Raw genomic sequence first — 27,504 nt, 5'->3', positions numbered from 1 at the left:
TGAAATGCTGTGCCTGTCCGTCCACTGCCCAGGCCGTACATCCCTACAAGGGCCTGACCTCAAACGCTGTACCTGTCCGTCCACTGTCCAGGCCGTACATCCCTACAAGGGCCTGACTTCAAATGCTGTGCCTGTCTGACTTTAGTTCTAGTATTTCTAATTTCAGTTTCATGTATTTGTGCATCACTTCTTTCCAGAATATTCTTTTCCTGTTTTGCAACATTTGGAATGTAAGAACATAAAAAGCTGACTTAAGATGTTTGGAGCTTGCATAATTCATATGCTCAATAGTTTTCATGACTTTTATAATATGGGCCATTTTCCCAAAATCTTTCTTAGGTGCCAGCATTAATGCTTTTACTACTATAAAAAACTGCTGGTAGTTGCACTCTAGTTCATCCTCTTTGTTCCTATAGTTTACAGAGGTACTGTGTAAACTAGAAAGACAAGATAGGTTGATATTGTAGATTTGGACTTGAGTAGCGGTTTTCTTATTTCTGAGAGCTTGTCATGTTCTTTGTTATCAGCTGAAGTGCATAATTATACTTAATAGCTTCTGGGTATTTACAAGGGCTTGACCTCTAATTCTGTGCCTATCCATCTAGGCCTTATGTCCCTACAAGGGCTTGAACTCTATCCTTGAATTCTGTGCCTGTCCGTCTAGGCCTTATGTCCCCTACAAGGGCTTGACCTCCAATGGTGTGCCTGTCTGTCCAGGCCTTATGTCCATAAAAGGGCTTGACATCGAATGCTATGCCTGTCCGTCCAGGCCTTATGTCCCTACAAGGGCTTGATCTCTAATGCTGTGCCTGTCCGTCCAGGCCTTACGTCCCTACAAGGGCTTGACCTCTAAAGCTGTGCCTGTCCATCCAGGCCTTATTTACCTAAATGTGCTTGACCTCTAATGCTGTGCCTGTCTGTCCAGGCCTTATGTCCCTAAAAGAGCTTGACCGCTAATGCTGTGCCTGTCCGTCCACTCCTTATGTCCCTACAAGGGCTTGACCTCTATCCTCGAATGCTGTGCCTGTCCATCCAGGTCTTACGTCCCTACAATGACTTGACCTCTAATGCTGTGCCTGTCCGTCCAGGCAATATGTCCATAAAAGGGCTTGACCTCTAATGCTGTGCCTGTCCCTCCAGGCCTTATGTTCCTAAAAGGGCTTGACCTCTAATGCTGTGCCTGTCCATCCAGGCCTTACATACCTATGAGTGCTTGACCTCTAGTGCTCTGCCTGTCCGTCCACATTTGGAATGTAAGAATATAAAAACCTGACTTCAGATGTTTGGAGCTTGCATATTTCATATGCTCAATAGTTTTCATGACCTTCACAATATGGGCCATGTTCCCGAAATCTCTCTTAGGTGCCAACAGTAATGTTTCTAGTTCTATAGAAAACTGGTAGTAGTTGCACTCTAGTTCATCCTCTGTCTTCCCATAGTTACAGAGGTACTGTGTAAACTACAAAGTCAACATAGCTTGATATTGTAGATTTGGGCGGGAAATGATGTCAGTGCTTCTTTTGGTCCTAACGGCTGAACCCTCGTTGCAAAGGGAACCCTCAGTCACTGCTAATTCAAAATACTAATCCTTCACAGCATGGATCCTTAATTTAAAAAAAAAAAAATCTCTTTTAGTTTCCAGGGCAGGGCAAAGAACTTCCTCCGTCTTGCTCAGGAAGTCATGATCTGTTTGCAGATGCTTAAATCCTAACAATTTGTATCATTATATACTCTAGGGGCCAACCCATTCCGGGGAGCCCTTTCTTGCTCAAAGGAAAGGGAACTCTCCCCGGTGTAGCTGGCCTATCTCTTAGTACCTGTTGACCCATGTTGAACCACTGTTCACATGGCACCCTCCTCCATATCGCCATGCTTTCAAAGCTTGTGCTCCACTCTAGGGGCCAACCCATTCCAGGGAGCCCTTTTCTGCTCAAAGGAAAGGGAACTCTCCCCGGGTGTAGCCGTCCTATCTCTTAGTACCTGTTGACCCGTGTTGAACCGCTGATCACATGGCACCCTCCTCCACCTCTGCCTTGAAAATTCTTCTTTGTATATCTGCTAACTCCACCAGATTTTAAAAGACCAGCGAGAGCTCACTAGATGCCAATGGAAACACCCAACTCTAGGGGTGAACCCATTCTAGGGAGCCCTTTTCTGCTCAAAGGAAAGGGAACTCTCCCTGGGGCCAGCCTGTCTTGCCCCTATCAAAACCACAGGGACCTGATTACCTCAGCTCTGCCAGCCTGTCTTGCCCCTATCAAAACCACAGGGACCAGACTACCTCAGCTTTGCCAGCCTCTCTTGCCCCTATCAGCTTTCTGCCACTCTGCCTTGCTGCCATATACCAGATGACTCACTCAACTCCTTGCGGTGTACTTGCCACTATCATGGTTACTCAGTGTGTTGGTGCTAGTCTTTCTGCTTGCTATGTTCCCCCTTCATTGTGCTGAAGGATGTTGATGCCACTTGTCTTGCCATTTTGCCTGATGTGCTGCCTTCAAGGATTCATGCATCTGTTATCGGTGCTCTCTTTTGAAGCTGTGGTGTGTTTTTGACAATCTCGCTGCTGCTTTGCACCTGTGTTAAAGAATTCTTTGTTGCGACCATCGCTGCTTGACGCCCTCACTCCGCCCTCTTTACCTCTGTGGCGACTCCCCCCAGGTCTGATGGATGGTTAGCTGTCGCGGCGTCTTCGTGCCGTCTCCCTCCGGCGTCCCCAGACCGGCACGACCCTGCTGATCCGCCATGTTGCCTGATGACGTAGGGCGCGGGCACGCTCCAATTGATGTACCAGCAAGGGCGCGAACCTCGGGGGCGTCCCCCTGTGATGACATCATCCGCTTCCAATATAAAAGGTCTCAGTATTCTCTAAAGAATCGAGTTAGCAAGGGGATTGCTGGGGATTGCTTCAGCTTTTCTCCCAAGCTACTCTGCCTCCTTGGACTTACCAGGGATACCCGCTCCTTGGGGGCCTCACTCTCTTTTCTTTATTTCAGATTGCAGATAGGAACTGGTACTCGCTCCTCGAGGGCCCATGTTCCTGAACACTCTGAAGATTCTCTACTGCCTGGATGCTATCGCAGATACAGACATTTGTGAGTTACCATCGCTCTCTCAGAGCTTTCCCTGGAACCATGTACTCGCTCTTCGAGGGCCTAACCCTTTCCAGCTACTGAGCTTCCTTAAGAGCTTATGTGAGTTTTGTCATCCAGTTCTGGCTATGAACACAGCATACCCTGTCTATTCACTATCTATAGTTTCTCTTCAGCTCAGCTACCCTGGGATCGCTGTTCCAGTACCTGAGGGACTTCAGCCCTGCCAGGCATATCAGCTCACTACTGCCACCTCTGGTGGTTCTACTGTCTAATAAAAGAACTATCTGTGTCTGTCTCTATATCCAAGCCTAGCCGGTGGTCCCTCTCAGGATATCCTCCTGGGTACGCAGTCATCTTCCATCAGCCCAAGGATCCACCTATCTATGTTCCTCTATAGCTGGGTGCCCTCTCCAAGCACTCCGCTGGTAACAGATTGCTACTCCTTCTCCATCAGGAGTCTTCAGCAACAGATTCATAACAGATTGCTACTCTGCGGTCTATACCTTAACAGTTTGTTAACTACTCCCTCTACAGGAGCTGAGCATATCAGATTGCTAACTCCTCCTTCCACAGGAGCCAGTTCATACAGATTGCTAACTCCTCCCTTCTTGAGGAGTAGAGCATAACAGATTGCTAACTCCTCCCTCCACGGGAGCCGATTCATAACAGATTGCTAACTCCTCCCTTCCGTGGGAGCCGTGCATAACAGATTGCTAACTCCAGTGGATCCGGCTTTAAATTGGAGAAGCAGTACTCCTGGGAATCCAGCTTAAGGTATGGGATGTCAGTAACCCCATGGACCCGGAACACCTCTCCGCCTTGCAGGCTATACCGGCCCAGGCTCAACGCATCTCAGAACAGCAAGAAACCTTGGAGAAACTTACTGCAGCATTCCATCAGCTTCACACACAGAAGATACAAGGCACAGCTTCTACCCAAGAAGGTCAGTTACAGGAGGTAACTTTAAAGACTACTGTTCCACTGGCCGCTCCTATTCACTTCTCCGGAGAACTCCAGAAGACGCTGGGCTTTTTGAACCAGTGCAGCATACATTTTCACCTTACTGCCTTCATTGTTTCCCACTGGCCTATCTAAGTCCACTTACATCCTGTTATATTTGGATGGGAGAGCCTTGTCGTGGGCATCTGCCTTGTGGGAATGCAAGGACCTTATTTTGCAGGACACAGAAGGATTTATGGACTTGTTTAAATACATTTTGATGACCCTGCTCGTATGTCTGTTGCCAGGTTTGCTTTAGCGGACTTGAAGCAAGACAACAGATCATTGGCTGAATTTGCCATAGAATTCAAGACTCTTGCAGCGGAACTTCGCTGGGACCTCAGATGTCTCAAGACTCTTCTGCAGAGGCCTGGATACCCGCTTGAAAGATGAGCTGGCCGCTCTCCAGACACCTGACTCGCTGGAAGAATTGATAGCCTTAGCTACTCAGAGTGATTGTCGGCTCTGAGACAAGGTGAAGGAATTCCAGCCTAAGGTGACAACTGGGTTGAAACAGGCCAGTACCCCTGCACTTCGTAAGGGTCCAGCAATTCCTGCTGTTGATAAAGAGGAACTTATGCAACTTGGTCCTGGTCGCTTGACCTTAAAGGAGAGAAGATTTTGGAAGAAACGCGGCCTGTGCATGTACTGTGGTCAGCCCAGCCATGATGTCTCTACATGCCCCATTCGTCTGGGAAACGGATGGGCCTAGGTCCCGCGGGAGGACTGCTCTTGGGCCATACTGTGTTATCTTTTCCGCTCTCTCGGCCAGTCTCTGTGACTCTGAACCAGCTACGGTTCGGATCCCTGCCCTGTTGGACTCAGGGGCAGGAGGCAACCTTATTCTCAGACGTCTTGTGGAAGACCTGAGGAGTCCCTTCGTCAAATTAGAAGATCCATTATTGCATCACAACTTGAAGTGGGCTTTGGACGTTCCTTTACATTGCCACTTCTCTTGAGGATCTTAATGACGTCCACAGCAGTTCTACTCTGGGCTTCTGATATTCATAGCGGATGCTATGTTCGCCATGGCTAGATGGCGCTCTATATATTTACCGTCTTCATGGACTATAACTTTGAGATATCTGCTACGTTTGTTTCACGGAAGTCGTGTCTGAAGTACTACAGCACAATTAGATCTGAAGAAGATATCTCTAGCTACCAGCCTGTTTGATTTGCTGGTGCTGCCACCATCATCTACGGAAGAGTTATCCAGAAGTGGGTTTTGGACGTATCCCAACTTTGCCACTTCTGTTGAAGGTTCTGTGACGTCTATAGCAGCTAAGCTATTGCTGCTGAATTCATCATCTCATCCAGTTTCATTACTGAAGAAGTTACCCTTAGAAGAGGGGTTGGACGTACCCCAACATCGCCCCTTCCACTTAAGGTTCAATGACGTCATAGCAGCTGAGCTATTGCTGCTGAATTCAACATCTCATCCAGTTTCATTACTGAAGAAGTTACCCTTAGAAGTGGGGTTGGACGTACCCCAATATCGCCACTTCTGTTGAATTCTCAGTGGTGTCTATAGCAGTTAGCTATTGCTGATAAATACTACCATCTCTCATCCAGTATCTTCTACTGGAGAGTCATCTTTAGAAGTGGATTTTGGACATTCCTTCAACAGCACCACTTCCTCTGAATTCCTCAGTGATGTCCACAGCAGCTCTACCCATTTGTGCTGGTATCATCAATAATACTCTGAAAGATTCTTCCAAATCTCAAGATCCATCTGTCACCTTTGCAGAAGATGAATTAGAAATCAAGATCAAAGAGATTCTGGATGTTCGCTACAGAGGCAAGACTGTTGAATACCTTCTGATTTGGGAAGGTTTTGGCCCCGATTTGATCACTTGGGAGCCTCAGACCAATATCTTAGATAATGAGATGCTTCATCAGTTTCACCTTGCGCATCCTTTCAAACCTAGGCCTGGTACCCAAAGAGAAGATCGCCGTTTGAAGGGGGGTACTATTGCGACCGTCGCTGCTTGATGCCCTCACTCCACCCTCTTTATCTCTGTGGCAACTCCCTCTGGGTCTGATGGATGGTTAGCTGCCGCGGCGTCTTCTTGCAGTCTCCCTCCGGTGTCCCATCGCTCTCTCAGAGCTTTCCCTGGAACCATGTACTCGCTCCTCGAGGGCCTAACCCTTTCCAGCTACTGAGCTTCCTTAAGACCTTATGTGAGTTTTGTCATCCAGTTCTGGCTATGAATACAGCATACCCTGTCTACTCACTATCTATAGTTTCTCTACAGCTCAGCTACCCTGGGATTGCTGTTCCAGTACCTGAGGGACTTCAGCCCTGTCAGCTCACTACTGCCACCTCTGGTGTTTCTACTAACCTGTCTAATAAAAGAACTATCTATGTCTGTCTCCATATCCAAGCCTAGCAGGTGGTCCCTCTCAGGATATCATCCTGGGGGTGCAGTCATCCGCCATCGGCCCAAGGATCCACCTATCTACATTCCTCTATAGCTGGGTGCCCTCTCCAAGCACTCCGCTGGTAACAGATTGCTACTCCTTCTCCATCAGGAGTCTTCAGCAACAGATTCATAACAGATTGCTACTCTGCAGTCTATAATTTAACAGTTTGTTAACTACTCCCTCTACAGGAGCTGAACATATCAGATTGCTAACTCCTCCTTTCACAGGAGCCAGTTCATACAGATTGCTAACTCCTCCCTTCTTGAGGAGTAGAGCATAACAGATTGCTAACTCCTCCTACCTCAGGAGTCGATTCATAACAGATTGTTAACTCCTTACGGAGAACCGTAACAGATTGCTAACTCCTCCCTCCACAGGAGCCGTGCATAACAGATTACTAACTCCAGTGGATCCGGCTTTAAATTGGAGAAGCAGTACTCCTTGGAATCCAGCTTAAGGTATGGGATGTCAGTAACCCCATGGACCCGGCACACCTCTCTGCCTTGCAGGCTATACCTGGCCTGGCTCAAGACATCTCAGAACAGCAAGAAACCTTGGAGAAACTTACTGCAGCATTCCATCAGCTTCACACACAGAAGATACAAGGCACAGCTTCTACCCAAGAAGGTCAGTTACAGGAGGTAACTTTAAAGACTGCTGTTCTGCTGGCTGCTCCTATTCGCTTCTCCAGAGAACTCCAAAAGACGCGGGGCTTTTTGAACCAAGGCGTCGATTCATAACAGATTGTTAACTCCTTACAGAGAATCGTAACAGATTGTTAACTCCTCCCTTCCACGGGAGCTGTGCATAACACTCTTGCCACTCCTTGTACCCCTTTGCCCCTTTAAAGTGCCTTAGGCTGTTCATGCCACTTTGGTGCTATTTTGCCACAGTCTAAGTACCTTGCAGCTCTTTTCTCATTCTGATGATTGCTCCCCAGAAGTTTCTTCGGAATTGATAAGAAAACTCCAATTCTGCAGCTAAAAATTGGCTGCAAATACTTCCCCTTTTGACTTTAATGGGAAATCAGAAAATGAATAAAACGAATTAACGAATTGGTTTTCCCCACTATGAAACAAATGCAACGAATTTGGGTCCCGGTGAAATATAAATCGAATTGAAACAATTTTTTTCCTTCTGCACATCCCTACGTAGTATTGATACCAGTCTTTGTTCTGCTTTGTCCCTTTATTGTTACATTGGTATTTTTTTCTGCCAACTTTTCTGCTTTGTTCACTCTTCATGGTGCCTTAGGATATTGATGACACTTTTGGTGCCACTTTGACTCTTGTGCTGCCTTCAAGGGTTCATATCAATTTTAGTGCCTTCATCTGAAACCTTGGGGCATTCTTACCCAGTTCCTCCTATTCCTGCTGCTTTGCTCCTCTGATGGTGCCTTGGAGAACTCCTATCACTGCTGCTACCCCTTTGCCCCTTTATGCCATTTTGATTGCCATGCTGACATAATCTTGATGCGTTCGCCTGCCATATACCTTCTCTACACATTGGTTTTTTTAGAATTGATGAGAAAACCCCAGTTTTTGAGCCCCAAATAGGCTGCAGTGCTTCCCCCATAGACTTTAAAGGTAAACAAATTAATAACTAAAACAAAGGATTTTTTTTTAAATTAATGAACTGAATATACAGTTCCTATGAAATGTATGAAATGAGCCAAAGCAAACATTTTTCCTCTGCACACCCCTACTCTGTAGATCTTTGAAAATTGGTCTTTAGTGCCCTTTTCCTAAAATATTAAATCCAAAATATTCCAAATAGAAAAGAGGAATATAAACCAGTATTATGTTGGAGGAGAATGAGCAAATAAGTACAGCAGAATTGGTAAGAACACCAACATTTATTCTGAGGAGAGTAAATTGTCTGTAAGGAAGGTGGACCCTTGAGCCAAGATGAGGTTGTTGCCACCGCCAAGGAGAGGCCCTTGGCGGTTCCAAGGCAGAGAGTCGAACAGGACCTTCCCCTATACCTGCCCATGTTCCCCGGGGTTTGAGACCTTGGATGCCGGGGCTGGCAGGACTTAGGTGCGGGTCTCTCAGATGGCAGGCGGAACTCAGGTTGGACATGCCAAGGGTAGAGATAGGTAGTGGGCTACCAGAGATAGAGGCCAGGCCAAGGTCGGGCAGGCAGCAGACGAGCAGGAACGATGGACTGGGCTGAGGATCGGGGCAGGCAGCGGACAAGCAAGAATGGTGGACCAGGCTGAAGATCAGGGCAGGGAGCAGACAAGCAGGAACGGTGAGACGAGCAAGGTCAGAGCCAGAAGATCAGCTGGAACAGGACTAAGGCAGAAACAGGATCCGGAGCAGAAGTCAGAAGAATCACAGGAACGCGGGGTCAGGATGCAGACAACATGCACTCACCAGGACCTGGACCTGTTGCCAATGGAAAGAGGAAGTGGCAAGGCAGGGTATTTATACCTGCCTTGCCTGACATCATCATTCCAGGCCACGGGGAACTTTCCCACAGTTGGCCGTTTAAATTGATTCCATGTGCGTGCCTAGGGAGTCCAGAGATGCAGTGGTGTCGGCGGTGTCGGGTCACTGCGAGCAGGCCGCAATGGTGGTGAACCTCGCCGGGACATGGCAGCAGCGGAGGGACGTTGGACTGGGCTTCCTGCCTGCGCAGGTGAGGAGACCCGGCCCGACTCCCTGAGGGCCGGGGCACCTAACATTGTCTTTTACCTGGAATAAGCAACTTGGACCTTCATTTTTAGACTGTAAAGGGTAGTTTAAGCAATCCCTCTTTCTCTTTACTGCTCTGGCATGACAAAAGACTGCACCATTGACTGCTGTAATTGTCTCTCTTTTGCTACTGCACACACAATGCTAGAATCATACTACTAAGTTAAAGGTAAAACTATTATTATTATTATTATTATTATTATTATTAATAATAATAATAATTATTATTATTATTATTATTATTCAATAAATAAATATGTCACTAGTCAATGTGTGTCACTGCAATCTGTAACATGGTACACACTTGCTTTGTAAATCTGGTTTCCACAGGCACCCTTCCTCAGTCTTTTTCTTTCCTTTTGTCCTGATTTGAATTTAAATCTTCTTTTAATATTTCTTTTCCTTTACTTCATGTTCCTGCCTGTCTTCCCCTCCTTCCCAACACACAGAGAGCTGCTCAGCCAGACCATCCCTGCTGAGAGCTGAAGTAAAATGTCAAGGGAGAGCAGATTGAGTATCCTTAGAACTGCTGAGAAGCTAAAATATCAGCAGAGGTCATTTCTGCCATAATTCACTGCAAACTGGATCTGATCCAATTCTCTTTTTTGATTCACCAATCAAATTTATGGTGGGCCACCTTTTCCTGATCAGTTCTGGATTAAAGGCACCTGAAAACCCCACATTCAAGTTAGTTCAGATTTTATTTTTACAATCACACTTATCTCTACAATTCACCCACAAATGATGATAATTATTTGCATTTCAATATTTCTCTGTATCATTCCAATGTGCTTTATAATTCTAAAGCTTCAGAAACATGCCTAAGCAGTCATATCTGTAGTAGAAATTCTATCAGTTATTTTCTTGGTCTGATCTATGACAGTAATCAAAATGAAAAAAGAATAATATTGAGGTCTATATTCAGACATAGTCCGGATATCAAAGTTAGGCCAGGGCGGGGGCGGAGGAGGGGACTGGCGGGCGATAGTTCACAGCTGATAGCACCATGGCCAACTGCAGGCTATCGCAGGCATAGCGCCACCGTAAAAGGTGATGCTATTCCCCGCGCTACTGCCGGCGATCATGTTCAAAACATGATCGCTGGCAGCGGTGCTGCTGCTGACTCCTCCCTAACTCCACCCCAACTCCTCCCCTTCCCCTAATTTTAATGTTACCTCTGCGAAAAGGCCCTTTTCGTATGCAATAGGGCCTTATTGCGTGCATTAGGGCCTTATCGCGTGCGAAAAGACCCTAAAGCACGCAATAAATCCTGAGAAAATAACCCCCTTAGCCAGATACATTTATCCGGCTAACTTTGGAGGCATATTCAGAAGTGCAGCTGTACAACTGAATATAGCTGGTTATCTTATGTAGTTAGCCAGATAACTATATCCAGCTAACTTTAGGATAGCTATTTGATCAGACCATATGTAGTCAGTTAAATTAACTGGCTAACTCTGAATATCGGAGTTAGCCAATTAATTTAGCCAGTTAACTCAACTCCTCCCAGTTATGCCTCTTTAATGCCCCAATTTATCTGGTTAAGTCTAGCCGCCTAACTTATTAGCTGGCTAGAATTGATCCAGATAAAGGCTGAATGGATGGATAACTGAAAAGTCTAAATGGCTTTTGAATATTGACCTCATGATTAATATACTGTTGTGGCTCCAAAGTGGCATGGGACAACAGGGCGAGACTGGAGCAAGAGTTGGGCAGTCCAGTGAGGCTGGAGCAAAGCTTGGACAGTCTGGTGCAGAGTGCAGACAACACTGGGATCAAGGCTTGGATTGGAACAGCATGAAGGTAAAAATGGAACTCAGGTACAGTGTGCAGGCAAGGCTGGAACTCTGGAACAAAGTGCAGGTAAGACTGGAACTCTAGAACAGAGTACAGGCAAGTCAGGAGCTCAGGAACAGAGGTAGGTAAGACTGGAACTCTGGAACAGAGTTCAGAAAGTAAGACTGGAATTCAGGAACAGCATGCAGGTAAGACTGGAACTCTAGAACAGAGTACAGGCAAGTCAGGAACTCAGGAACAGCATGTGGGTAAGACTGGTACTGAGGCTGGAACAAGAAAGGACAAAGACAGGACAAAACAGAGCAAGACAAGTACAACACAGAATAAGAACATAAAGCCTGAAGGCAGCAGTACAGGAAGTTCCCAAGGGGCCCAACAGAGAGAGGCCTAGAGAGGCCATAGAGCTAAGCAAGTCCTGGATAGGCCAGAAATGGCAAGGCAAGACTGAGGTCAGAAGGCCCAGAGGTCATGAGACATGGCAAGCCAAGACTGGGATCAGAAGGTCCAGAGGCCATGAGACATGGAAAGCCTAGACTGGGATCAGAAGGGCCAGAGGCCATGAGGCAAGGTAAGACAAGGCTGAGGTCAGAAAGCCCAGAGGCTATAAGGTAAGGATGTGCATTCATTTGCAATGAAATAGGGAATAAAGACAATATTTCCTATTTCGTTGCATTTTGGGGGGCTGACAAAACGAAAGAAAAACCCACAAAATTTCGTGTGGTTTTCCTATCGTTTTTTTGGGGGGGAGAAAGGGCACATTTGAAAACAAAAACCCCAAACCCACCCCAACCCTTCAAATTTAATTAACTACAACCCCCCCCCCCCCCCCCTCAAGACTTGCCAAATGTCCCTGGTAGTCCAGCGGGGGTCCCGGGAGTGATCTCCCCCTCTCGGGGCGTCGGCTGCCAGAAATCAAAATGGCGCCAATGGCCCTTTGCCCTTACCATGTGGCAGGGGCTATTGGTGCCATTGGTCAGCCCCTGTCACATGGTAGGAGCAATGGATGGCCCGTGCCATTTTTTTAAGATGCTCACTTGGTTCCCCTGGTGGAGGGGAGGCTGCACAGCAGCTGAAACTGTAACATATACCAAACACTAGCTGACTAAACAGAGGCAAAATGTTGTTAAAATAACTTATTTAGTTGAACTTATGAGTCTAATAATTTCAAAGTTCACAATATTTTAGCACTGGACCACTCTTGTCAGCCTCTGCTATTTCACTTCATTAAATATGGCTTTTTCATGCTCAATACTCTGGATATCACCAATAAAACTAATGACTATCCATGCTTCTTGTCTTATAAAGGTTTCACTAAAAATGAAAATCAAGTTGCACTGAGCATGGAGACATACCTGCACTCTGCTTCTTTTGGCATTAGAGTAAGCATAATATATGGATGATACATAATGGGTACATCCCATCAGGTATGTGCTCATACTGATTGTTTACATAAAGCATTAAGCAAATGTTCCATGCAGATAAAGCAGCAAAGTAAGAAAGAGCATTTTATTTTGATGAGTTATGTTTTTATTTCAGGATTTATGAATATCACTCTTAAGTGGTGGCAGGAAGCAATACCATAGATCAGTGAAAAAGCCATTCACAACAAGTATAAAAAGATTCATGTTTAAGACCCTCAAGTGATGATATATTTTAATTTAATTTCTCTTTATCCCCTTTTAATAAATCACTACAGGATGCACGCCCAAGTGACTGATGTACCCTTGCCTTCTAAGAGGGCTGGAGGGAAATATCTTTCCAGACATAGCCCTAATGCTGCTCTGATAACCAACAGGGGCCGCCACCATATATCCTTCCTAATTCATGGTAAATTATATTTTTTTTTTTTCATTTCATACTTATATTCATTTGGCTAGATTATGATGGTGGCTTAAAAAGGAGAGGTACAGTTCCCTGGGAGAAATATCAGGTTTGCTGATCCTTGTGCATCCTTTTCAAATAATGGAGCTGTTGGAGGCCCCTACAGTGATTACTAATGTATACAAGGGATCTGTCATAAGAATCTTCTCTTTCTTCATGGTTAGTAATGTATATTTGTTTTCAGTGACTTAAGGACAAAAAATGTGTGAAGTTATAACGTGTCATGTTTACATATGACCCAAATGACATTGATGAAAGTAGGCCAAAATATTAGTAAAACTAAAGTAAATCAAAACTTTACCATGGCTACTAGTGCAATGTAATGTGTTTCATTTGAGGATGTTTCAAAAAGCAGGGTAATTTCACTACTACTGCAGTATAAATTTGATGTGTCCTAAGTATGCAAATTTAGAGCTGCAAGACCATGTACTCTGAGTTGACACTGAATAATGACTACTGCACAGCAAGGACAGGCTTCAGCTTGCTCTAGTTAGACATTAAAATTCATACAAAAGCAATTCTGTGTAAGGGCACTAAAATATCTGAATTACAAATGCCCCATACAGACAACTGCATCTATCTATATATATATTTCATACATGTACTACATACCAATAGGAAGCACAAGATAGCATTCACATCTATTAGGTAGGGTTTCATTCACATTCTAATATTACATATTTGTCTAATAAAAAAATATATTTTTTTAAATCATATTCTTTGCAGCAGAGAAGGGTTATTCTTTTACCAACTCATTCCTTCAACGTTATTTGCTTTGGTTGATTACACTATGCTAGAAATTAGTGATCTGGATGAAATGTTTATCTTGGCTTCCTAGATAATTGTGTTCAATAAGTTTTGTTTGGTCTGGCACTGCCCCTGCCTCTCCATCTGTTTCTGATGTTTACATTATGAATATTTTGATGGACATATATCCGGCTGCCACATACAGGGACAGAACTTGCTGTTAATACATATCAGAGTGACAACAGCATAAGCAGAATTAATTGCATCCCAGATAAGGACCAATTTTAAGCTTTGGGCAACTGTAGGGGAAAAAAAGGATAAAACGCCATAAATCAGTTTGCTTGCATTGTTTTGGAGTAGTGCAACTTCTGAAAAGAAAAACAATTGCACAAGCAATGATCAGTTGCAAGACTTTTCTCCAAAAGTGCTGTGCGTTTTCTTCCTCAGGCTTTCCCTCTTACATTTATTTTTCTATGGAACCTCTCTCTTTCTGAAGATGGAGAAAATTAAAGAAGATGCACTATTAAAAGCTCTACGATCAAACTAACTGGCAGGCTTTTTTCGCTCAAACTTAAATCTGGCACGGGTCTAATTCACTTGCAGGCTAATTTTAAAATGAGCGCACATGCGTCCATACACGTGCATATCGGTGCGCAAGCAGAAATACGCTGGAGTTTTAAATTACGCACACACTTACATGCATATGATTTAAAATACACCTACCATGCGTAGGTATGCTCCTAATATTAAGTGGTTACTCAAGCAAATATACTTTGCATATCTTCCTTAGGACTTTGGCCTGGATTTATCAAAATGCGGTAAGTACTGCAAGCGATAGCAAAAGGGGTGTGTTTTATGCTAATATAGTATTTATTGCAATTTGTGATACCATTTCAGATTCTGTGATAAGTGCCAGACCTGTTGTATTTCCTGCATTCAACTACTGGGGGACCATTTGTAATGATCCCAGATGAGTGAGAGAGAGAAAGAGAGAGAGAGAGAGAGAGAGAGAGAGCGCACCCGGCCATAATACCATGGCCCATAGGCAGGTATTTGTATCCCTATGGTAGGCCCACCTAGTAACTCGAGGTGGGGATTAGGTAAGTGTGTAAGGGGTTAGGGGCCACTTTGACATGCTACGTGACACCTACGAACAGAACAGTGGTCTCTTGTGAAGATTTGCTGGCCTTCGGAGTGAGGAAACTCACTCCAAGATGAGATTTGGGCAATGTTCTCTCAACCTAGTTTGATGGACTCTCTACCTGGGTAACATCAAGGTGGAGAGAACATTGCCCAAATCTCATCTTGGAGTGAGTTTCCTCACTCCGAAGGCCAGCAAATCTTCACAAGAGACCACTGTTCTGTTCGTAGGTGTCACAAAGTATGTCAAAGTGGCCCCTAACCCCCTACACACTTATCTAATCCCCACCTCGAGTTACTAGGTGGGTCTACCATAGGGATACAAATACCTGCCTATGGGCCATGATATTACAGCCAGGTGCTTTCTCTCTCTCTCTCTCTCACCCCCCCCCCCCCCAGGCTCTGGAGCCTTCAAATCATCAACATCACAAACAGCAATGAAACCTCACCACATGGTCACAGCCACTAACACATTTGACAGATGTGTAGTTAAAATCTGCATTATGGCTGTGCGATCACTCTCCACTCCTCCTATTTTTAGAATTTGCATTGCACCATATGATATGGTGCGATCGCATGCGGTAAACACGTTTTCACATGCGTTAAGGGCTTATCGCATGCGAAAAGCCCTTAACACATGCGAAAACACCTTACCGCATTTTGAAAAATGACCCCCTTTGTCAGCTTTAAAACGTGTAGATAAGTGGATTTTAAAACATGATCACGTGGAGGACATTCCCAGTTTTTTCATTTAGTCCACCAGTCTGCCCAGTCAATCTTGAGGTCATCCAGACTCCTCTGGTTCTTCATCCTGCATGCACCCCAGTTGATGTGGACACCTCACCCTGTCATGTAAGCCCTAAAATGCAAGATCTGCATGTTAGCTCCTCATCAGGAGCAGCAGTAAAGTTATGTAGCTAACAAGCAGCCGTGTGCTGCGGCCTCTGGTTTTAAAATACAGAGTTACATGCATAAGTGTTGGCTCTGCCCAGAACACCCATGCGTGGTATTCCTCCCTTGTCATTGGAGGAATCTACTCTATTTACTAACCTGTGATGTGCTTATTGGTGAATAGGCCCTATTGAGAGCCATGGAAAATTCTGTGCATTAAGACATGATAACACACATTGCAGGTTAGTAAATACACCATACTGAATAGTTATTTGAAGGGTTTTTTCCACCTGTGCACCTGTTACTGTAAGTATTGTTTTGGGTTTTTTTTGTTTCTGTTTTTTAACCTTTATGTTTATTGTTGTGTTATAGTCTGTCTTATTTCTTCTGTGCTTGTTTTCTGTCTTGTCTGTTTAGAAATAGACGGCAGAAGAGAGGAGAATAGAAACTGTGTGTGAGAGTAGGATTTAAAGTGGGGTGGGAGGTGGAATGCATGCGGGGTAGGAGAATTGGAAGTGAGAGTGACAGGAAACATGTGTGGGGTGACGGTGAGGAGGAGAAGGAGGAAGAGAGAAAACCAGGGGACATAGAGGGCAGTAGGGAAGAGATGCATTGGAGGAGGCTGAGTGTTGAAAAAGAAAAGGGAGAGAGCAGTTTGACCCACTGGAGTCAGACTCTATCAGCTAAAGCAGTCAAAGGAAGGAAGCTAAAATGTATAGTATATTGAGTTCGAAAATGACGTACTGGTCGTCTGAGTTTTGGATGTCTATGACCAACTATTTGGCAGCATGACAGCAAAGATTTCCATGGTGCATAATCAAATTTTGTGGGCAAATATGTGAAGGTTTTAACTGCTTGAGGATTTACCCCACAATTATAGGGCAATGCAAGGAAGATTTGTGGATTTTAAAAGGAAGCCCAAGGAAAATTGAGGCAAAGTCAGAAATATGCCTCAGGCACGGATGGTGGTCCTGCATGATGTAGGGTTGTCAACTGATTCCTGATTTTCATAACAAGCTGATTTCAGTTCTGATTTTACCCAAATATGTAGAAGGACTTGTAGCCCATGCTTCAGTGTCTCAGAGTAGTGGATGCGGAAACATCTGGCTCCAGAGGGAATTCTGGGGACTTGCAGCAAATTTGACTCCAGAGCTGTAGTCAGAGAAAGAAATAGATCAATAAAACTTTATAAGCAAGCATCATCATTTAGATGTCATGGCATATTTTATATTTTTAGTCTCATTGGTTTCATATACAATAATATTTCTAGGGCCAGCCCTGTGGCTCAGAGTTAATTGCTGAATGTAAAGGTATGGAGGAAAGGGTGGCTTGCAGGAAAATATCCTTCATCTGCTTTCCCTGCAGCATATGCTTCAACAGCTTCCAAAAGAACTCCAAGCCAACCCTTGAGAGAAACATCATGTGACATGGAGCCTGGTAGAGCTGAGCCAAAAATGTCCAAACTAAATATCACATTTCTGCTAAATAAATAATCAGTAGAGCACACCCTAGGCAGGGGTGAGCAATTGAGCTGCAGTCCTCCTTCCATCCATGCAATCAGTTACCCCCCCCCCCAAAAAAAAAAAAAAAAAAAAGTTTAGTTACATCGCTTGAAGATAGATAGATATATAATCATAGAAAAACTGGCACAAAAACTTTTAACAGGGAGGAAGCTAGTATAAATATATATATCCCTACAAAACAAACCCAATACCTCCCTCAATAAATATTCAATCAGTATTAGACCTTTATTAGAATTTTTTCAAAACAAATTTGGGATGGTCATTTATCAAATCATATTAGGATCTTATCACATGTGCTATGCATTACTGCATGCGATAACACCGGAACGCACGCAATAAATACCGCAGCGCAGAATGCTAATATAAATTAGTAGTCAAGTGGGAGGAGTTTGGGCGAGGTTAATGGTAATTAGGGTGTGCTAGCACTGCGGGTAATAGACATTATCACGAGGTTTATTGTGGGAAATAACTACACCTTTTTTGGGTGATACAGTGAAAAAAAGTATTTATCGCGGCCGATATTGCAGATCACACTATTATCGCAGCAAATATCATGATAAAAACTGGAATGATAACAGACACATCTACCAGGCCTTCCTGGCCCAATAAAACCACTGGTTGTTACCCAGTCTACCTTCCTAAAGCCATATTGTTTGCGGCAAGAGTAATTACCACGGCATACCAGATGCATCGGCAGACTCACCGCAGATGACAACAAGTGGAACAACAACAACCTCAAGAACAGCCAAGGCCTGTTCCAAGCCCTCCTAGGGAAGTAGCAGCAGCACAGACAGAGCCTTGGGCCTGGCCCAGAGGCCAGCACGCAGGCGGCCACAGCACGGGAGATACAGGGAGTGTATCTTTCCTCCACAAGCATCCTTGCTGGGCATGCCAGAGGACTTTGTCATTAGCAGGTATCAGCTCATCTCTTGAGCTATCTTGGAATTATTTGAAGAAATCCACGGGACTCTGGATCCAGTCACCTCAAGGTCCCTCGCCATCCCCAGCCTCACCAAACTCTTGGCTGCCCTGCATTTCACAGCAAGCAGCTCCTTCCAAGCCACAGTAGGGGTCGTTGGGGGAATGTCGCAAACCACATTTTCACGCTGTCTGAACCAGGTCATCGAAGCAGTGACTGACTGTATTCCTCACTACATAATATGTCCACACGACAGGCAGGACTTGATGGACTTTGAGAGAGGGTTTTTAATGCCTTCGCACACTTTCCCAATGTTATCGGAGCTATTGACTGCACTCACATTGCCATTGTCCCACCCCGTGACAGAGAGGAGATGTACCGCAACAGAAAGGTCTTTCACTCCATCAACATGCAAGTGGTCTGCGAAGCTTGAATGTGCATCCTGGATGTGGTGGCCAGGTTCCTGAGATTCTTTTATACTTAAGCAATCGGGCTCTTTGAAAATTTTGAGGACAGCCTGTACCATGATGATTGGCTCATTGGTAAGACACCTGGTTGTTTCGCTATTACATCTTTGCCTATGTGTTAGTGGCAAACCACATGCAAATGGAGGGTGGCTGGGGCAAGAAAAAGATTGGTGCTTCTCCCCATGCTTCAGAGGTCTGGGAATTTTGTGATGGCAAACAATACACTGTCCCTAAAGCTTGCTGTGTGAGCAGCAAGTATACACTTTCAATATCTTCATTTGCAAAATGTCCCCTTTCCTATCTTCCCCTGGAGAGCTATTTCAATCTCACTGGTGAATCACAACCTTAAACTGTTCAGGCTGCCAGCACAGCACCATCACATGTGGGCCATTACTTAAGGCATCCTCAAGATTGTCGCCCACAGTTTCTATAGAGCCTCACACAGCTGTACCACAAGCAGTGTCCTGTGCATGTTGGTGGCCTGACATATTCCCTGTGTGTAGGCTCACAAATGGGTTTCTATGGAGGACAGACTGCAGAGCTGCCACAGACATTTGCATACACACCATGAGGTACTGCTTTTGCAGCTAGCACAGGTGTGGCAGCTCTTATGTATCACTTCAAGTTTGCCAGGCCCCTATACATGTGTAGCTTTTGCTGGGTTTCGAGTACCTAGCACCCCATTGTTGGAATACCCACATGTGATTTAGTATTCCTGAACAACTGAGCTCCTTTTGGCTACAACTAGCCTGCACATATACTGGCCCACAACAATGTGACAGGCATTTAGGCTATGCAAATGGGCCTTTAAGGCTGACCAAAAGTACAGGCTACCTTATTCAGTGTTATTGGAGGCTGGGGTTTGCCACTCACATCTGCAAATGACAATGCTGTGTTTGACACCTTAAATCTGTCATTGCCGCAGGAGATTCTGCATACAGTTGCAGGACCTGGTTTCTCACCCCCATTGCCATTCCCAACACGCCGGCAGAGACAAGGTACAATGAGGCCTTTATGTGCTAACTGCTGTCTCATTGAATGTACCTTCGGACTTCTCAAAAGTCACTTTTGCTGTTTGGTTAAGATGGGTGGAGCTTTAATATATGCCCCACCCAGAGTTGCTGATATTGAGCTGTTCTGCTGCTTTTTCCATAATCTGGCTCTCACCAACGGAGTACCAATCGAGATATGTTGCAATCTCCCCTCTGATCCTCCATGACTCCACGCACGAGCCCAGGACACCACGCTGCATGGCAGCCAGATTTGCCAATACCTTATTGAATGCTACCTACCACTTTCCCTTCCAGGGAAAGTGGTAGGTAGATGCTCTACTCACTATCCTCTTTCTTTCTGTAACTGCTTCGCTATGTAGGTGACAGTGTAACAGAAAACAAATATGCCTACTCAGGATTTGTCTTCACAATGGAGCACTAGACTGTACTTGAAAAACTGTCGTGAAAGTAAAGATATCTCACAACAAACGTACTCTCTCCTATAAATGAAATACTTATAAACTAATTTACTTGTGCAAAAAAATTATTATTAATAATTTAATCATGAAAAATTATTGGAGAAAAAGAGGTAAGTTTCATATTCTGGGTGCTCACCTCCGCGGCGTAGCGACCTTCTTGTAGTCTAATCATCAACTAACCTCCGTCCTCCTTTATGTGTTTATTTAATAATTCAAAAAACAATTTTTTGTTGATTTTCAATATATAAATTTTCTTAAAAATCAAATATATTCTCCACCTTACATAATCGGATCATTAAATTTGCTTGTCAAACAGTTTTTAAATACTGCTATTTAATGTCCCATTTCCTTTGTCCTATGTTCGGGGGAAATTATTTGAATTGGTTTCAGACTTCTTCTCATTGCAAATGCTCTATAAATAATCTATAAATAGAAACGCCAATCTCTAAATTTGTGGACGCTCGACTCTTATACTTTAAATTGCCACTACCATCAATGAAACAATATATAAACTTATCTCCCTAAGGGAGATAAGTTTATATATTGCCCTGCCCTGCCCCGGACATTAAATAGCAGTATTTAAAAACTGTTTGACAAGCAAATTTAATGATCCGATTATGTAAGGTGGAGAATATATTTGATTTTTAAGAAAATTTATATATTGAAAATCAACAAAAAATTGTTTTTTGAATTATTAAATAAACACATAAAGGAGGACGGAGGTTAGTTGATGATTAGACTACAAGAAGGTCGCTACGCCGCGGAGGTGAGCACCCAGAATATGAAACTTACCTCTTTTTCTCCAATAATTTTTCATGATTAAATTATTAATAATAATTTTTTTGCACAAGTAAATTAGTTTATAAGTATTTCATTTATAGGAGAGAGTACGTTTGTTGTGAGATAGATTTATAATTCTCATCCTAAGCGGAGAAGAGTGTAGGTGAAAGTAAAGATGACATCAAAGACATATGGCTGCCTCCATGTGTTCTGCCTGATAGTAACAGTAAAAGAGGCATGTGTGGCACAACATTTTGTGGCCTAGCTAGCATGGTGTGGCTTGCCAGCTCTCCCCAGTGGCCCACGTCCAATCCCTCACATGAGCATGACATGGTGATATTTTTATTTATTTATTTTTATTTATTTAATGCTTTTATATACCGACATTCGTATGGTACATCACATTGGTTTACAGTAATGCAAGGATAGATGAGGAGGAAATTACATCATAACAGATTGAGAAACAGTGTTTTAACAATAACCACAGGTAGCAACTCTATATGATTAAAAAGCAAGAAGGAGTTAGGAACGTAGTAGGCTAAAATGGAATAGGAACAAGTAACAAGTGACAAGTGACAGGTTACAGGTAACAATAATTATTGAGGCTGTACCATGCTTGTGGGATAATGTTTTGGGGGTGTGGTGGAGTGGTGGGGGGTTATTGGTAGGCTTGTTCGAAGAGCCAGGTTTTCAGTTTGTTTTTATTTTGAAGATTTGGGTGTTGGGTTCAAGCCTTAGGTCGGGGAGCATTGTGTTCCACATGGCAGGGCTGGCAAGGGAGAATGCACGTGCTCTTGTAATGAGGTTGGTGAGTTTGGGGGAGGTTATAGGTAGAGTGCCATTATTGGTGGATCTATTTGATCTTCATGGGGGTTGGAAGTAGAAGGAGGTGTTGAACCAGTTTATATGTTGGTTATGTAGGGTTTTGTGTACTAGGGAGAGACTCTTGAAGCGAATTCTGAGATGAATGGGGATCCAGTGTAGGTTTTTTAGGACAGGGGTAATGTGTTCGTTTTTTTTTGTGTTTGTGAGGATTCTGGCTGTGGCATTTAGGAGCATTTGTAAGGGTTTTAGTGAGGTTGCAGGGAGGCCTAGAAGTAAGGTGTTGCAATAGTCAATTTTGGATAATATGATTGCCTGGATAACTGTTCGGAAGTCATTTTGATGCAGGAGGGGTCTAAGTTTTTTTAGTACGTGGAGTTTATAAAAGCAGTCTTTGATGGTTGAGTTTATGAATTTTTTGAGGTTTAACTCATGGTCTATAGTGACGCCGAGGTTTCTGGCTTCTTTCGTGATTGGGGGGTGAGATTGGTGGAGGGGGGTCTCGGAGAAGATCATATCAGTGGATTTGTGGTTTATTAGTAGGAGTTCCATTTTGTTGGTGTTAAGGGCTAGTTTCATTTGGTTGAGAAGTTGTTTGATGGAGGTGAGGTGTGTGTCCCAGAGATGTAGTGCTTTGGGAATGGAGTCGTGGATGGAAATAAGGATTTGTACTTCATTGGCGTATATGAAGAAGGTGAGTCCTAGGTCGGTTAGGAGCTGACATAGGGGGAGCATATAGATATTGAAGTTTGTGGATGATAGGGAGGAGCCTTGGGGGACGCCTTGTGTGATTTTGATGGGGTCAGATTCAGTTTTGCCGATTTTAACTTTGTACTGTCTGTTTTCAAGGTAGGAGGTAAACCATTTTAATGCGATGCCAGTTAACCCAATTTCTATTAGTCGGTCGATGAGGATGTTCTGGTTAATGGTGTTAAAGGCTGCTGATATGTCAACCATGGCTAGGATGAAGGATTGACCTTTGTCTAGACCTCTGAGGATGATATCAGTGAGGGAGCGCAGTAATGTTTCAGTGCTTAAGAATTTACGAAAGCCATGTTGGAAGGGGTGTAGTGCATTGTGTTTTTCTAAATGATCTGTTAGTTGAGTGTTGACTATTTTTTCAAGGAGTTTTGTGATAAAGGGGAGGATAGAGATGGGTCTGAAGTTATTTGGATCGGCAGGATTTAGTTGGGGTTTTGTTTTTTAAATGGGTTTGACGATGGCTTCTTTTATGTCAGTGGGTACATGTCCCTGTGACAGGGAAGAGTTGATGATGTGAGCTATGGGTTTAGCTACGATGTAGGGGATCAGTCTTAGATGTTTAATTGGGATAGCATCAGCTGGGTGTGATGCGGGGGATGATTTTTCTGATGAGTGGTTCTAGCTCAGTGGAGGAGATGGTTTCAAATTTGTTGAGTATGGCGTTTGGGATATAAGTGTGATGCCACCCCAGCTGTTCCTCGAGCATAGATAGCCACAGCTCTGGAAATGCTATTAAATGTGAAATTGCTCTGAAGCTTAAAAGACACATCTGAAAGGTTCAGGAAGACAGTTTAAAGTTTCACTGACCGATTTCCTATGTTACACACTCAATCCAAAATGCTAAAACCTGTGCATGTGAAGTAATACCCCTGTACTGGGTCTGCTTACTGTCACATGGGTCATGCCCACACAGAGCTGACACCTCTGCCTCACCAGTTTAAGAGCCACTGCAGACTAGGAATTTCAATTGCAAGCAGATTTACAGCATATATAGATCCAGTCCTGGTCTGACTGCCATGCATGCAGGTATTGCTAGTGTTGGTTAGGCCTGCAAAACATATAAGTAATTCTGATGAAATGCCTGAATGTAATGCTTCCAAACCAGATCAGGATTTACATGTCCACAAAACTGCAGGTAGTTAGCAAGGTCATACATGGAGCAAGCCAGAAAGGCAGTGGCTGACTCCATTTGAGCTGTCTCAGAAGTTCCTGGGAGTTGTTGAATCCAGTTGGACTATGGCTTAAGCTATATAACCTCCACAAATGGAGGCTTGAATATCTAGTACTTCTGCTGAAAAGGCCTGCTTTAACATGGCCTCTATCTTCCTATCTTGCTGATCCTACCGGGAGAGTGTTCTTATGGGCAATGGCAGACACCAAAGCATCCATATGAGGTACTCTGAGAAGGGTTGCCTTATCTTCTACAGACGGGGTTACACATTATACTCATGACCATGCTTCCTTTTAGCTCTCTTTGGTAGGAGTCCATTTTTGCCAGAACCATGCACTTCAGAGCTTTACGGAGTAGAAAAGGCTTTGGATATCTTCTTAATACTCTTTGGGATAGGATTCTCCTCTGTGGACTCCTCCACCTTGGCACAAGACATCCTAAGAAAGGTGATAACCCAAAATATCAAAGGGGAAAGCTCTTCTTTACAAAAAAAAAAAAAGCCTAAAACCAGGAACTTTCATCTTGGAGTCATATTACCCCCTCTTCTGAGAGGCTGGTGGAGAGTCTGAGTCTTTACTCTGTAGCAATATCCTAAGGGAGAGTGGAGCAGTTACTGGAATTTGTGCCCCTAGAAGCATCTGACCACCTCTTGGCTGCACTGACGCATGACTGTCAATAATTTCTGGACTCAAAGCTAGGGCAACAAGAACACTTCAAATCAACAAGAGGTTTTCAAATTTAGTTTATTTGGCTTCTTAAAAGACAAGTGTTCCTGTGAGATGCGATATGCCCTCTATCTGTAATAATGTATTATGTAGACTAATTTCTAGTAGGAACAATTCACTCTCTTCATACTATTAGTTTAAGTATAGTATTTTCTCCTTATGCAATGCAAATTTTAAGTGTAAGACTATAATTATGAAAGTATGATATTTGTATTTTAACCATAGAATTGGAGAATTATTATTGTAATTCAATTTGAATGTTGTTGTTTGATTAACTAGTGAATGCTTGTGGGAGTATCCTTCATATTAATTAGGAATCTAGAGGGACACACACCTATGCACTACACCTGATAAATACCAAGGTTAGGGGTTAGGACACACTTTAAGTTCCTTTGTCATGGCTCATCATCGAAGACTGGTTGATGGAATACCTGTCCATTAACGGTATTCCAAGAGGGACATGAAGAATATGATTGATCAGATACACAATATTAGGAAGGAAAAATACCCAGACGCCTCTGCTGTACTGTGGCCTGTCAGAGGTGAATGAACTCTGAGTGTCTTTCTGAGCATGACTTGCTGAATATCCCTGAAGTAGAACTACTGGCATCACCAGGAAGAGGCCTATTCAATGGCAACATTTACTTCATAATACAAGGAAACTTAGTTTGCATGAAACCAGGATGCAAGCTTTTGTCTTACAAATGCATAATTTCAACGGACAGAAACCAGTTGAAAAGAAGATCCTGTGAGGTGACAGTTTTAATTAAATCCTGGTGCCAAGAAACGAAATTCAGGCCTCACTCCTATTGAAGCCACAGACTTGCGATTTGTGTACACAACAAAGAAGAACAACAGGATACTAGAAGGAACACAGTGCATCAAAGCCAGGGTGATAAAGGAACTTTTTATGGTGGGAGGGTGTGTCAGGGAAGACAGGTGGAGAGTATTATTTTTACAAGTGAATGAAGGGTGGCCTCACAAGCATTTTCTATGCATACTGGATTGTCATGACAACAGCATAATGTATCTTTGTAAATAAGTCTTTGGGCAGTCACGTCATTCATTCTGGAAACTTCGGTAGTGCTGTATTTTGATTATATAAGTCAGGGCATGTCATATAGTCATTGAGATGCTAGTTATTACAGATAGAGGGCATATCGCATCTCACAGGAACACTTGTCTTTTAAGAAGCCAAATAAACTAAATTTGAAAACCTCTTGTTGATTTGAAGTGTTCTTGTTGCCCTGGCTTTGAGTCCATGACTTGGAAATGGAAAGTACCTCCTCCAGGCCTCTGCATAGTGCAGAAAGCCTGATGCATTACCAGGACACTCAGGCAAAAAAAGCTGAGGAGAGGGACTAGAGTCTCTTTAAGTTGATCCTGAATGCCCCTTTGTAAGAGAAAGATAGTGGGGAATCCTACCCCCCCCCCCCCACCCCACCCCACACCTATGGTAGACTCTGATGGCGAAGCAGAAGAGGTCTGCTGCAGAGGAATAAGAGCTGGCTTTCTCACCCGTGGGGCAGTATGTTCCAAAGTGGCCCTGCAGCTCCCTGTTCTTCCTGCTTGAAATATAAAATATCTACTGCTTCTACATCCTGTATTGGCATCAAAGAGTAGGTATAAAGAGGCCACAACACTGAGGATGTTGTGAGTGCCACAGATTGCACATCTACATCCACTGTTCATGCTGAAACACACACACACAAAAATAAATATGGAGCAGCAGCACGGCAAGTCTCTTTCCTCTCTTTTTCTTTCATTTACCCTGTTCACAGCACTAAAGACTCATTTGAAGCTGGGAAAAAGAAAAAGCAGGGATATTGGTGAGATTCCCTCTCTGACCTCTGTCACCACCATGTGCTCAACCAAGACAAGCACTGGGAGCTGCCTTCAAGGGTTCATCCAATAGGACCCTAAGGAACCTGGGATTAGCCCCAAGGCCTTGTTCCATCAGGGGAAATGCTGGGAGCCCTGCTCATGGGAAATCAAATCCTAGATAGTGTTTTGCCCAAGGAGCAGATGTCTGAGCTCTGGGAAGAATCTAAAGCATCCACCAACTGCTGGAGACAGAAGAAATATCAGCTGTTCCATAGACTGCTCCTTCCATATAGCCAGTGATGAGGTCACAGAAAAAGATTTGTCCTCTGTCTCCACCAGCTGGAAGAGAAGAAAACTCACTTGTCTGGATTGGAATGGCATGATAATAAGTAAATATTTACATGCACTGATGGCTGATAGAATATTGCATGAGTTACAACCAGAACACCCTGCAAAAAAGACAAACAAAAAAAGATAATTGGAAACCATATGGCATTAGGCCTATTGTACATTACAACATGAAAGTACAAATAAATGATCCCAATATTAGAATATGCATCAACATGAAGGAATCAACCAGTATAAATATACAAAATCATTTTAAAATTTAAACATTTTTTTAATTAATAATCTACAAAAATTCTCTCTTTATAAAACCTAATTAAATTAAACATAAATGCTAAAGTTCAAATGATATTACTAATAAATGTGCAATACAATAGTACAATAATACAAAAGAAAAATTTAAAAAGTAAAAATTAACAAAAAAAATTACAAAATTAAAAAATTAACAGAAGAAACCATGGCTAATATCACATGAAATATATTACAAAAATATCACACCGAAATATATTGCAACAATGTCATACCATTCCTTACTCATTTCACACACCTCTCACTCAGTCTCTCTGTTTCGCCTAATTTAGGCGAAACAGAGAGAACAGGCGAAACAGGGGAAATGTAAAGTGATCTCTTCAGACGATATGTAAAGCGTACCACGTGTTGTACCGCTATGACCTTATAAATTCTGTTCTCATTCCGGCACTTTTGCTCAATAAACTCTAATCACCATCATATAGACTTATGCCTAGAAGCAATATATCCAAAATTCAATTTATGTATAGGTTTATCAAAGTTAATAAACTGAACATAAGCTGAAAATTGTTTTACCTCTTATGAAAAGGTAATCTCAAAATGTTGGAACAGCGTAGCGATATTGTATGCTTGAACACTGTGAACCCAAATCAAGCTTCTGAAAGGTCTCCAATAAGATATATACAAATAATCTACAGAAATATATAAAAATGTATTTTACTAACAGTTGTAGCAAATCCACAATCTATAATAATGAAATACTAAGCCCATAA

The sequence above is a fragment of the Rhinatrema bivittatum genome, chromosome 9 (assembly GCF_901001135.1).
Source record: "Rhinatrema bivittatum chromosome 9, aRhiBiv1.1, whole genome shotgun sequence".
Classification (NCBI taxonomy): Eukaryota; Metazoa; Chordata; class Amphibia; order Gymnophiona; family Rhinatrematidae; genus Rhinatrema; species Rhinatrema bivittatum.
This window is presented reverse-complemented; position numbering follows the sequence as displayed.